Source organism: Oryctolagus cuniculus, chromosome 4 (assembly GCF_964237555.1).
Source record: "Oryctolagus cuniculus chromosome 4, mOryCun1.1, whole genome shotgun sequence".
NCBI lineage: Eukaryota > Metazoa > Chordata > Mammalia > Lagomorpha > Leporidae > Oryctolagus > Oryctolagus cuniculus.
The window spans coordinates 81603450-81616942 of NC_091435.1; the positions used below are offsets into that span (position 1 = coordinate 81603450).

General features: G+C 40.9%; 1 protein-coding gene across 16 annotated transcripts in view; it reads right to left on the bottom strand.

Moving 5' to 3' along the window:
- Positions 1–13493, bottom strand: part of ZNF148 (zinc finger protein 148) — a 169336-nt gene that overhangs the window by 105821 nt on the left and 50022 nt on the right. For 5 of the 16 annotated variants that reach the window (XM_051859204.2, XM_051859200.2, XM_051859201.2 and 2 more), the window contains exons 2-3: positions 10819–10899; positions 6542–6683 (exon numbers count right to left, since the gene is read on the bottom strand). The gene's annotated coding sequence lies outside the window, so the exon portion shown is untranslated. Of the gene's footprint in view, positions 1–6541; positions 6684–10805; positions 10900–12427; positions 12465–13493 lie in introns of all 16 variants that reach the window. The other 11 variants (XM_070072236.1, XM_070072228.1, XM_070072230.1 and 8 more) reach the window with 5 other exon arrangements.

Consider the following 13493-nt stretch of genomic DNA (forward strand, 5'->3'; position numbering starts at 1 on the left):
GATTTTGAAGAGTGAAACAAGAAATTATCTACTGGAAGAAGACTGGGTTTGACTTTTGATTTCATTCTCTTTTTCAACCAACCAGGTACCACTGTCTTTTTTTCTTTTATTCTCTTTATAATGCTGTACAATATGAGTGAGGATCAACTCTGGGGCTTGCATTTCTTTTATTTATGTTGAAGGAAAGACAATGATACTTTACAATGTGTCTTAAAGATAAAGTGAGGGACCAGCTTTGTGGTGTAGTGAGTAAAGCTGCCACCTGCAGTGCCAGCATCCCATGTGGGCGCCAGTTCAAGTCTCAGCTGCTCCTCTTCCCATCCAGCTATGGCCTGGGAAAGCAGTGGAGGACTGCCCGAGTCCTTGGCCCCCTGCACCCACGTGGGAAGCTCCTGGCTCCTGATCGGCGCAGCTCCAGCCATTGTGGCCAACTGGAGAGTGAACCAGCAAATAAAGGACCTCTCTCTCTCTTTCTCTCTCTCTCTCTCCCCCCTCCCTCCCTCCCTCCTTCTCCCTCCCCCCTTCCTCTCTCTCTGCCTCTCCTTCTCTCTCTCTGTGAAACTCTGACTTTCAAATAAATAGATAAATCTTAAAAAAAAAAAAAGTGAGCCATATCTATAACACATACTGGACAGACTAAGGTGGACAGCAAATGAAATACAATTTTAAAATAAAAAGGGGAACTTCAGCAAGCCTCTAGCATAAGGGACAGAAAAAAATATGCTCTTAAAAAATGATAAATTAGGGAAAATAGCTTTATTGTCCTAGCACCCTCCCTTCTATGCCATATCTTCACATTTCCCTTTATAAGTCGTCTGTACTCTCAAAAGTTCTCATGTACTTCACAGGCAGGTCCCAGGTTCAAAAGTTACAACAGGCCACTTCCCTTCTCTAACACAAATATTTTCAGAGTAGATCATCAGCAAATGCAAAGAAAATACCACCTACGTGATCAAGCCAGGCTAATATGTGAATTCTGCAGATCAATGTCTCTTCCTGCTATCCCCTCAAAAGCTACCTGCTTTTTGACCACACACACACACACACACACACACACATAATATTAATGGAAATTCAGGGATTAGGTATACTACATAGGACACAGGAGGAAAGAAATAATGATTTCTTTAAGTCATATCACTCACATGAAAGATTGCTCTGGAAGGGAAAAAACTAAACAATAAATCTGAGTTGCCAAGAATCTCTGTCCAAATGAGGAAAAAGAAAAAAAACAGTGGCAGCAATAAGCTACTCTGAGCTCCTTGTGGGTCTACTTTATCCGAACGTGAAAGGACCTTGAGCAGCTGACACCAAAGAGAACAAAAAGGTACCGCTATTAAGGACAAGAAAGAAGGGACAATGACATCCTTGGGCTAAAGCTGAAGGTGGGCTGGCAACCATTCCTCTGTTCAGGTTCAGGGTACCTACAGCAGAGAAGGCTCACCCAGATTCAGGAAGGACAGGCCCCAGTTCAGGCAAAGGTCTCCTAAATGTCCCTTTAGAAGATGTCTTCACTAAGTTTTCCCCCTTCCAAGATCGATTCTCCTCTCCTCACCTCCCTCTGCTAGAGAAGTGGGAAGGTCTGGGCCTTCAGGCCCAGATTTGTACCCGCCCCATACACTCCATCCTTTCTTACTGAAAATGTCTTGTCGTGATGCAGAATCATCCTAAACCTAACAGTTCAGGTAACTCTTACAACAAGCATATTAGCCATCCGTTTCTCCTGTCTTCCAGAAGAGACAGCTAACTCAACACACCTTGTCGCCTTCTGACTTAATGCTTCTCATCAACCATGTGCAAATAATCAGAAACTAAGCTTTATAGATTTGTAAGTTGAAATCAAGTAAATAAACTTTGAGTCAGGGCTTTTAATGAGGAATTGAACACATAGGTGTTTAATATAAGCACTTGTGACAATTATTTCCAACACTGAGGGGACTGACAGGTTTGTCCTTAGAGGGCCAAGTCAACAGAAACACAACATATGGACTGCTGGGCACCTGGGCATCACTGCTCACTTGTCATCAAACATACAAGGCATTTAAAAAGCATACTGAGGTTTTCCATGGGATTTCATGTAACTAATGAGAAAAATATCATCATTAAAATTCTAAAATGGAATTAACACATTTGTGTATTACAGAATTCAGAGATTTTGAAACACTATAGAGGAAGGACAACTAACATAGGCTGAACAGCCACTATTGGTAAAGAGCTGTGTAAAGGAGCCGGCACTGTGCCTTAGCAGGTAAAGCTGCTGCCTGCCGTGCTGGCACCCAATGTGGGCGCTGGTTTGAGGCCTGGCTGCTCCCGTTCCAATCCAACTCCCTTCTACAGCCTGGAAAAGCAGCAGAGGATGGCCCAAGTGATTGGGCCCCTGCCATCCATATGGGAGACCCGGAGGAAGCTCCTGGCTGATGGCTTCAGATCAGACCAGCTCCGGCCATTGAGGCCATTTGGGGAGTGAACCAGTGATGGAAGACCTTTCTGTCTCTCCCTCTCTCTGTAACTCTACCTCTCAAATAAATAAATAAAATCTAGAAGGAGAAGGGGAAGAGGAAGAACTGAAAGAAACTTGTTCTGAGAACAGGTAAAACAGACACACTCTATCTCACAATTACTTCTTATCCAAAGCATTTTCTTTTTTATTTTTTAAAGATTTATTTACTTATTTGAAAGTCAGAGTTACACAGAGAGAGAAGGAGAGGCAGAGAGAGAGAGAGTGATCTTCCATCTACTGGTTCACGTCCCAATTGGCCACAATGGTCACAGCTGCATCGATCTGAAGCCAGGAACCAGGAGCTTCTTCCAGGTCACTATGCCACAGTGCCAGCCCCTAACCAAAGCATTTTCAGCTTCTTGTTGATTACAGGATGTCAATTACATTAATTTAGTGACCAATTTTTTTTAACATTGATTTATTTATTTAAAAGGCAGAAGCAGAAAGAGAGGGGTCTTCTATCTGCTGGTTCACTCCCCAGATGGCTGCAACAGACGGAGCTGCACCAATCCGAAAGCAGGAACCTGGCACTTCTGGGTCTCCCATGCAGGTGCAGGGGCCCAAAGACTTGGGCCATCTTCTACTGCTTTCTCAGGCCATAGCAGAGAGCTGGATCGGAAGTGGAAAAGCTGGGACTCGAACCAGTGCCCATATGGGATGCTGGCACTGCAGGCAGCAGCTTAACTCACTACACCACAGCGCCGGCCCAGACCAGTATTTCTAACTTATATTTGAGTCAGTGAAAAAATTACATCTTAAAAATATCAGCATAAGAAATATAAACTTTGGGGGCTGGCATTGTGGCACAGCAGGCTGAGCTGCCCTTGCAATGCCAGCATTCCATATCAGGGGAACCAGGGAGTCCTGGCTGCTCTACTTCCAATCCAGCTCTCCAATGATGCCCTGGAAAGGCAGTAGAAGATGGCCCAAGTACTTGGATCCCTGCTACCCACATGGGAGAACAGGATTGAGCTCAATAGCTGCTAGCACAATTACTTATCAAAATTTTAAAGATTAACCACTTTATAAGATAACTAAAAATTAATTTAAAACTGCATAAAAGCAATCCATAAATATTTAAGCTAAAATTAACAAGACCCCTTCAAATAAAGCAAGATCTAAGCATATTCAGCATTCCAAATACTTAACAAAGCCTTCTAAAACAGTAAGACAAAAAACCAGTGGTAGCTACAAACTTTTTTTTAAAAAAAAAATCCTATTTATGGCAACTCAAACTGTTAAGAAACAGCTGTCATTTTTCTTAAAGGACTGTGGGGGAGGAGTCCACCCAACAGGTGGGTGTTTAGCACAGCCTAAGTGACCACTTGAGATAACCATTTTCCACCCCAGTTTTAACTTGATTTGAGTCCAAGCTCTGCTCTCCATTTGAATTTCCTACTAATGTAGACCCTGGGAGGTAGCAGAAGGTGGCTCAAGTACTTACGTCCTTGCAACCCAGATGGGAGACCAAACTGAGTCCCAGGCTCCTGGCTTTGACCTTACCAATCCCAGCAGTTGCAGGCATTTGGAAAGTGAACCTGCAGATGGGTGATCTCTCCAATCTCTTTATCTTTCAAATACATAGTACAAATTCTTTTAAAAACAAGATCCAAGGGGTCAGGACTGTGGCATAGTAGGTAAAGCCACAGCCTGCAGTGCCAGCACCCCATATGAGCGCTGGTTTAAGTCCCAGTTGCTCAGCTTCCAATCCAGCTCCTTATTAATGCTCCCGGGAAAGCAGCAGAGAATGGCTTAAGTCCTTGGGCCCCTGTATTCACATGGGAGACTTGGATGACGCTCCAGGCTCCTGGCTTCAGCCTGCCCCAGCCCTGGCTACTGCAGCCATTTGGGGAGTGAACCAGCAGATGGAGGATCTTTCTTTCTCCCTGTCTCTCCCTCTCTCGCTAATTCTGACTTATAAATAAATAAATATTAAAATCTAAAAAAAAAAAGATTCAAGCAAAACAAAAAGAACTTACACTTCGTTGGATCTAGTCATTGTATCTCACTTCAAACACTAAAATCAAAATGCTGACTCTATTAAGGAAACTAAATTTTCCATAGTCTTATATAATAAAAAGAGTACAAAGATACATCTCAAAGTAAATGTTCCTGTTTACTATGAACAAATGTTAAACACCTTTTACTTTTAAAATGCATTATGCAGTAACCAAGACTCATCCTGGAACAGAAAAAGTATTCAGGATTTAAAGCAATATCACTTTCTTTTAATGGAACATATATAACCACAAACACTAACATGACAGACAACATCTTCCCTGAATGTTTTTTCCTTCTTATCAAAATAATAAAATTAACTGAGACACATGGCTACCTAGGAAAGAATCATTTTCTAAAACCATTGTTTGTTTTCTTAGGTGCTTCCTTAATTAATAAGACTTATTCTCAAGGACTTACTTTCTTGTATTCCATAAGTTATAGTTATGCCTAGGTGCTTGCAAAAGAAGTATCATTCTTGGATGTTTCATTAAAGTTAATTTAGTTTCTCAAAAAAAAAAAAAGTGAAATTAACTTTGAGATGCAATGACTTTGAACAGCCCTTGTCTTGACTGTTGAGGAACAATTTGTTTTGTTTTGTTTTTTTCTGTGCAAATTGTTGAACTCTTAGTATAGAGTTGGTGTTCTGTGTATGAAAATGGATCTTAGTGGAGAATGGGACTGGGAATTGGAGAGGGAGGAAGAGGAAAGGGTGGGAGGGTGAATGTGGTGGGAAGAATCACTATAATCCTAAAGCTGTACTTAAAAAAAAAAGAAATTTAGCTGAAAATAATAAGATCATGTGCACATGTTCTCTCTTCTTCCTCTAAGTCTGCCTTTCAAATAAAAAATCAATCAACCAACCAATCAAAAAGAATAAGGGAGGGAGCTGACACTGTGGCACAACAAGCAGGAAACCTGCACTGAATCCCAGGCTCCTGGCTTCAATAGAGACCTGCCGCAGACATTGCCATCATTTGGGAAGTAAACTAGCAGATGGAAGGTTTCTCTTTCTCTCTGACACAATACCTTTCAAATAAATAAATAAATAAATACTTTAAAAATAAGATATGGGAGAGAAAAATACAATTCCTTGTCAAGAAAAAATACTGAACAGGAAACAAACTTATTTAAATTTCACTTCAGGTTACATGATAAACTATACACATTCTTCATATTAACCTGACTTAAAATCTAAAATTACTAGTATTCATCAACATTCTCTTAAAACTATTGTGGCTGCTCCACTTCCAATCCAGCTCTCTGCTATGGCCTGGGAAAGCAGAAGAAGATGGCTTGGGCCCCTGCACCCACATGGGAGTCCCAGAAGAAGCTCCTGGCTCCTGGCTTCAGATCAGCTCAGCTCTGGCCATTGCAGCTATGGGGGGGAGGTGGCGCATGGGTGGGTGGAGAACCTGTGGATGGAAGACCTCTTTCTCTCTCTGTAACTCTTTCAAATAAATAAAATGAATCTTAAAAAAAAAAAAAAAAAAAAAAAAAAAAGATTTAGCTTTAAAAAAAAATATTTCGTCAGAGGCCGGTGCTGTGGTACAGCAGGTAAAGTCGCTGCCTGCAATCTGCAATGCTAGCATCTCATATGGGCACCAGTTCAAGTCACAGCTGCTCCACTTCTGATCCTGCTCCCTCCTAGCGGCCTGGGAAAAGGAGCGGAGGATGGCCCAAGTGTTTAGGTCCTTGCCACTCGTGCAAGAGATCGAGATGAATCTTCCACCTTCTGGCTCCTGGCTTCAGCCTGGCTCAACCCCAGCTGTGGCAGCCACTTGGGGAGTGAACTAGAAGATGGAAAATATCTCTCTTTCTCTCTCCCCGTCTCTCCCTCTAACTCTGAATTTCAAATAAATAAATCTTTAAAAAATCACAATTATTTTGTCAAGAAAAATCTCAGCAAAGTAATTAAAGTTGCTTCTAGATATAAATACCAAAATACAGTTATACAAACTCAACATGAAGTTCTAACAGCCAAAAGAATAGTTTCATATTTGAAAAAAATTATTCAAGATTATGAGAAACTGTTAAAATTACCTGAGTCTATGGTAAAAATGAAGACTTCAAGGAAGGGAATGCTGTAGAGTTGAAACAGAAATCATGGTTGAGTTTCTACCTTTCATATGTATCAGAAACCCGCAATACCACTTCCACTCTAATCACTTACGCCATCCAATTCCTACAATAAAACACACACAACAGAATACATTATTTACAGAGGGGGAAATGCTAAACAAATACGGTGCATAAAAGCTAGTATTGAAATGATTGCTCTTCATAAATACAGTGAACTACACCTGAAAGACCAATGCGCTTATGTCTGAAACTGGGAAAACACTAGTGTTAGGCAGTACCTGAAGGAACTGTTTTTTTTTGTTTTTTGTTTTTTGTTTTTTGTTTTTTTGACAGGCAGAGTGGACAGTGAGAGAGAGAGAAAGACAGAGAGAAAGGTCTTTCTTTTGCCGTTGGTTCACCCTCCAATGGCCGCCGCGGCTGTAGCGCTGTGGCCGGCGCACCGCGCTGATCCGATGGCAGGAGCCAGATACTTATCCTGGTCTCCCATGGGGTGCAGGGCCCAAGGACTTGGGCCATCCTCCACTGCCTTCCCGGGCCACAGCAGAGAGCTGGCCTGGAAGAGGGGCAACCGGGACAGAATCCGGCGCCCCAACTGGGACTAGAACCCGGTGTGCCGGCGCCGCAAGGCAGAGGATTAGCCTAGTGAGCCGCGGCGCCGGCAGGAACTGGTCTTAAAAGAATAATTATCTACATCTGGAGTCAGAGATAAGGGAAATTTGGATGTTCACAGTCCTAAAACCTTATAAAAAGAAGATTAAGGAACTGCTTAAAAACACTATTCATGTCTGCTATGTAATTATTTATCAAAGAAGAGAAAAACAAGCACAACAGTAAACCTTATGAACATCAAAACTGAACAAGTGGCACACAGAATGTGTGTGTATTTACAACAGAAATTTACAGCTATAAAATCATATTAAATACTGAAATATAGAACTTACCGGCAAGGTTACCTTTTGACACAAAGATGGAAATAATCCTAGGAATTAGTACAGCATATCCAAAATAAAAACCAATGCAAAGAGCAAAAGCTACACAAGAAAAGAACTATCTGATAGTAACTATTTCTGAGTACAGTAAGAGACTTTTTGCAAGATTTCTGACCTTGGAAGTCCTTCAAAATATTAGATTCCTATCTACCAGGAATAGTTTGTAAATGCTCCTTCACAGGAAGCTTGGAGCCCAGATGATGTATGAAACGTTCTACGATTTTTATATCAGTTTTCAATGATGCTAAGACAAAAAGAAGTCTTTCTACTTACAGCAAGTCCAGTAATAATCCATCCCACTTTTTTTTTTTAAAGATTTATTTATTTATTTGAAAGTCAGAGTTACACAGAGAAGCAGAGGCAGAGAGAGAGAGAGAGAGAGAGAGAGAGAGAGAGAGAGAAAGAGAGAGAGGTCTTCCATCCGATGGTTCACTCCCCAACTGGCCGCAACAGCCGGAGCTGTGCCGATCCTAAGTCAGGAACCAGAAGCTACTTCCGGGTCTTCCACATGGGTACAGGGGCCCAAGGACTTAGGCCATCTTCCACTGCTTTCCCAGCCCATAGCAGGGAGCTGGATCAGAAGTAGAACAGCCGGCTCTTGAACCAGCGCCCATATGGGATGCTGGCGCTTCAGACCAGGGCATTCACCTGCTGCACCACAGCGCCGGCCCCAATAACCCCAATTTTAGCATGCATATTAATTCATGTTCTTAAGAATATTTATTTATTTCAAAAACAGAGTTACAGAGAGGGAGAGGTGGAGGCAGAGAAAGATCTTCCACCAGCTGGTTCACTCCTCAACTGGTTGCAAAGGCCAGAGGTGGGCTGATCCAAAGGCAGAAGCCAGGAGCTTCTTAGCAGAGAGCTGGATTGGATGTGGAGCAGCCAGGACTCAAACCAGCTCCCAAATGGAATGCCGGCACTGCAGGGAGAGGCTTAACCTTCTATGCCACAGTGCTGTCCCTTAAAACAATTTTAAATAAATTAAAAGAGTAGCAGACATTTGGCCTATAGACAACCTGCCACTTCAGACACCTGCATCCAACATCTGAGTGCCTGATATCACGTCCTGGCTCCACTTTCAAATGAATAAATAAATCTCAAAAGAAAAAGAAAAAAAAAAAAAAAAACAAGGAGGAAAGCTTTTTTAGGTTGCGGTAGCACTCTCTACTGCTTAAATGTGTACTCCTCTTAAAACACAGGGAAGAGACTAAAAACATTAACCTAACAATCACCAGAAGATGTGGCAAAAAGAAGGAAATCAGAAACATAGTCAGTAAAACCGCATTTATTTTTCAATCCTTAAAACAAATTTTAAAACTCATTTTAGAATTTGTTAATTTTTTTTAAAAGTTTTTTTTTAAAGAGGCTGAGAAGAGGAGAGAGGTCTCTTTTTTGTTGTTGTTGTTGACAGGTAGAGTTATAGACAGTCAGAGAGAGAGACAGAGAGAAAGGTCTGCCTTCCATTGGTTCACTGCCCAAATGGCCGCTACGGCCGGCGCTACGCCGATCCAAAGCCAGGTGCCTCCTCTCAGTCTCCCATATGGGTGCAGGGACCCAAGGACTTGGGCCATCCTCCACTGTCTTCCAGGGCCACAGCAGAGAGCTAGACTGGAAGAGGAGCAGCCGGGACTAGAACCTGGCGCCCATATGGGCTGCCAGAGCCGCAGGCGGAGGATTAACCAAGTGAGTCATGGCACTGGCCCCTCATTTTAGAATTTGTAAGATCACTAATACTTGATATGAGACTATATGTCATTGACAGATATGTCAATACTTGTAAAGTGTTAAATATTCAATTTTCTTTCATGTAGTCTGAAAGACAAAAGCACAGGTTTACGGGCCAGTGCTGTGGCTCAGTAGACTAAGCCTCCGGCTGTGGCGCCAACATCCTATATGGGTGCTGATTCCTGCCCCAGCTGCTCCTCTTCCAATTCAGCTCTTTGCTGTGGCCCTGGAAAACAGTGGAAGATGGCCCAAGAGCTTGGGCCCCTGCACCCACTTCGGGGACCCAGAAGAAACTCCCGACTTCGATCAGCTCAGCTCCAGCCATTGTGGCTGTTTAGGGAATGAACCGGTCGACGGAAGACTTTTCTGTCTCTCCCTCTCTCTGTCCATAATTCTACCTCTTAAAATCTTTAAAAAAAAAAAAAAAAAAAAAAAAAAAAGCACAGGTTTAATAAATGCACCAACACAGGCCAACAAGAAGATATTCACCTGTCTTGCTAATAATACAAGGAAACTGGGTCTAAAAAAGAAATGTTTGCAAGCAATCCAGTTAAGTGAAAGATGATGATGACCTTCCTCCTATACAGTGCTCATTCTTTGCCGTGTATAAGATGTCTTTATCTACGCACAGTGACAGCATGCTATTTACGTGTACTATTCACCCTGTAAATGACGGATATAAAAGGAAAAGACGGGGGGGGGCACTATGGCATGGCGAGTTAGGCTGCCACTTGGGATACCTGCATCCTGTATCAGAATACCAGCAGTTTCAAGTTCCAGCACCTCCGCTTCCAATCCAGCTTTCTGCAAATGCATCCTTCCTTGCTAATACAAGTGCCTGGGCCATGCAACCCATATGGGAGACCCCGATGGAGTGCCTTGCTCCTGGCTTCCACCTGGCCCAACCTTGACTGTTGCAGGCATTTGGGGAGTGAACTAGTAGATTGAAGAACAATCAACTCTAGTAGACTGAAGAACAATCAACTGATATTGATCTCTCTCTCTCTCTCTCTCTCATTCTATCTCTCTGGCACTCTGCCTTTCAAGTAGGCAAAAATAAACATTTAAAAAATAATAATAGGGGCCGGCGCTGTGGCATAATGAGTAAAGCAGGTAAAGCCGCCGTGTGCAGTGCTGGCATCTCCTATGGGCACCAGTTCAAGACTCGGCTGCTCCACTTCCAATCCAGCTCTCTGTGTATGGCCTGGGAAAGCAGTAGATGATGGCTCAAATCTCTGGGCCCCTGTACCTCCTGGCTCCTGGTTTCAGATCGGCACAGCTCCAACCACTGCGGCCATTTGGGATGTGAACCAGCGGATGGAAGACTTCTCTCTTTCTCCCTCTCCTTCTCTATACATGTAAATCTGACTTTCAAATAAGTAAATAAATCTTTAAAAAATAATAATCATAATAAAAGGAACTGTCCAATAAACACAGAAAACTACCCAACAGCTATAAATATGACATGAGCATCTATCACAAGTGAGAAATAAGCATTCAGTTAAAACAGTGTTGAATTACCTCTATTAAATCCGCCAGGCAGATGCCCATCCCGCCAGATCACTTGTCTAAATTTCCAAACTGCTAATTCGGCCGTCTATCCTACAAAAGTATAAAAATACAGGTTATCTTCTGCAAAACGTCAGGATTAGACAGTCTTAAAGTCAGGTAAATAGTAAACAGTAGTACCTAAATGTGCTAGCTAAATCTAAACAATATTTTATCCATGATGTTATCTTAAATAAAATTTGCAGCAACTATCAGTCCAACTGTAATGATCCATCAATACCAGGTATCACAGAGATAAGAAATGACTCAGATGTGCACTGGTCTTTTTCAAACTTAACTTCTAGTTAAGGATAAAATTTCTTTAAAATCACGGCAGTAACCATGAATCGTCTTAAACATCTTGAAGCAGGAAGGAAACACAACTGTGCTTCATTTAAATCATATGCTCACACCTTCTAATACTCAAATAGTACTATTTCTTCCACAGGAACATTTATCTCAGCTCTAATAAATATATTAAGGTGGTAGTTTTTGAAAATACAAAAATAAAAATATAAGTGTTTAAAGTTTTCAAGGCAAAAACAATTTAACATTGAACAATGTTAAAACAGCCCATTGTTGTTTCTGAATGTCAGGCTGTTCACTGCCTTTTAGCAGGAATAATACAGAAAACTAATACTCCTCCGTTGGCACTGTATCGGTACTGGACACAGATCATTTTCTTCATGTAACATGGATAGCTTTCCCAGGTATTTTATGAAATGGGGTAATAAAAACTTAAATCTGAATTATCAAAAACAAAAATAGGCCAAATATGATTTTTATTAAGAAATAATAAAGCATTTTATGTAATTGCATAACACATTTTTAGGGTTCAATAAATACCTTGCAAATCAATGAAAGTCATAAATGTAAACAATGAAAGAAATTTAAAATTTCTAGAAAATAACCAACCACATCAATTCAAGGTTGTGTTCAAATAATTGTATTAAGGGATTAAACGGTACAGTCCTTTTGACAAGTTAGCATCTCTGAGTCATTAGCCAGTCAGCAGCTTTGTTGCTAAACTACTTACAAACAACAGAATTCTGTTTTAAACTAACTTCTATTAAGATTGTAACTACCTGTCTCAGAGTTAGTGGCCAAGCATTCAAACGAGCATTATGTGTAATATGCTATTCCTCTCAGTTATGCAAAATTATTATAAAACATCTAAGAAACAGTACCAAAAGGATATTAAAAGCTATAAAATTATACTATTGTGGTAGAAAGTATTAAAATCAGGTAAAACTCAAAACTCTCTGTACTACATAGCTATTTGTTATTTACTAGAGTAGTATATATTCTCTATGTATTTCCATATATAATACTGTATTCAACTTTCAGAATTTCTAGGATTCAAGTTGAACAGAACAAAGGCCCTCTATTTAAGAAATGAAATGCCATCAAATTAGACATTTTAATATCCTATAGAGAATCTTTTAAGGTTGATTTGCCATGTCTACTCTACAATCCAGACATCACTGTATCTCCCACATAACATGGAAATATCTACAGGCTGGACAATGTTTTTGAAATGTTAATATTCCATTAAAAACATTTTCACAAAAAGCATACTCACCTTCTAGCATCACTCTATTGAAAGCACTAAATTAAGGCTGTCATACATCATAGAACATAACCAAGTATGTTAAAAAGGGAAGAAAATAACAATGAAACAGTGAAGCAAGAAGTAAAAGGAGACATGCCCCCCCACACACAGACACACACAAAGTCTAAATTTATAACTGTAAGGTTTTTTAGTATCTTTCTCATCAAAATCTTTTCTCTACCATGAAAACCCACAATTTTCCAAAAGTCATCTGCCAAATAGTTTCTCTTTTCAAGAAATCCCTGATTGATTATCTAGTAACTATCAATTTCATTTCTCCTTCAAGTCTCTCTTCTTGTCTCTCCTCTCCCACTCATCTCCACCAAGAATGAGAAGAGAACCTACCAAGCTGGAAAGTAATACTCTGCAAGAACAACAAAGTATAAAAAAAAAAAATCTCCTGGACAACCACCCACAAGTCAGGTAAGATTGTCCCCTTTCCTTGCCCCAATTCCCCAATTCAGCAGTTAGTGAATATTCCTGCTTAGCAATCTTTTGGTTAAAGATGTTGCTAGCAGTCCACACAGCCGACTCATAGAATGACAATCGCTTTAAGTAGCAATCTGACCTCAGAATCAGCCCTTAAAGCATCCTGGTCTGGCTAAAAACCCCATAAGAGCATTTCAGGCATGGAAAGCCAAGACACTGTGGCAAAAAAAGTTCTACGTGAAGGATCTCTGTGAATAAGACCCCAGCAAAAAGAAGGGGCCATTAAAGAAGGATATCCTTTTCTCTGAAGGGAGGAGAGAACTTCCATTTTCCTTATGGCCTTGTCTAAATAGTGATGGAGTTTGTGGACTGAAAAGGCTTCCATAGCCTAAACAGCTCATGTTAAGAGCCTCAGGTGGTCACTGATGTCATACATAAGAGTGCTCATTGTTAAATTAACAACAGGAGTCACTATGCACTAACTTCCCATGCAGGACCAATGTCCTCAATGAGTTGTATTATGAGAGTTAACAGTAAAACTTTGTTCTCAGTTTTGTGTGTATGTGTGCAAATTGTTGAGATCTTTTCTTAGTATAGAGTTGGCTTC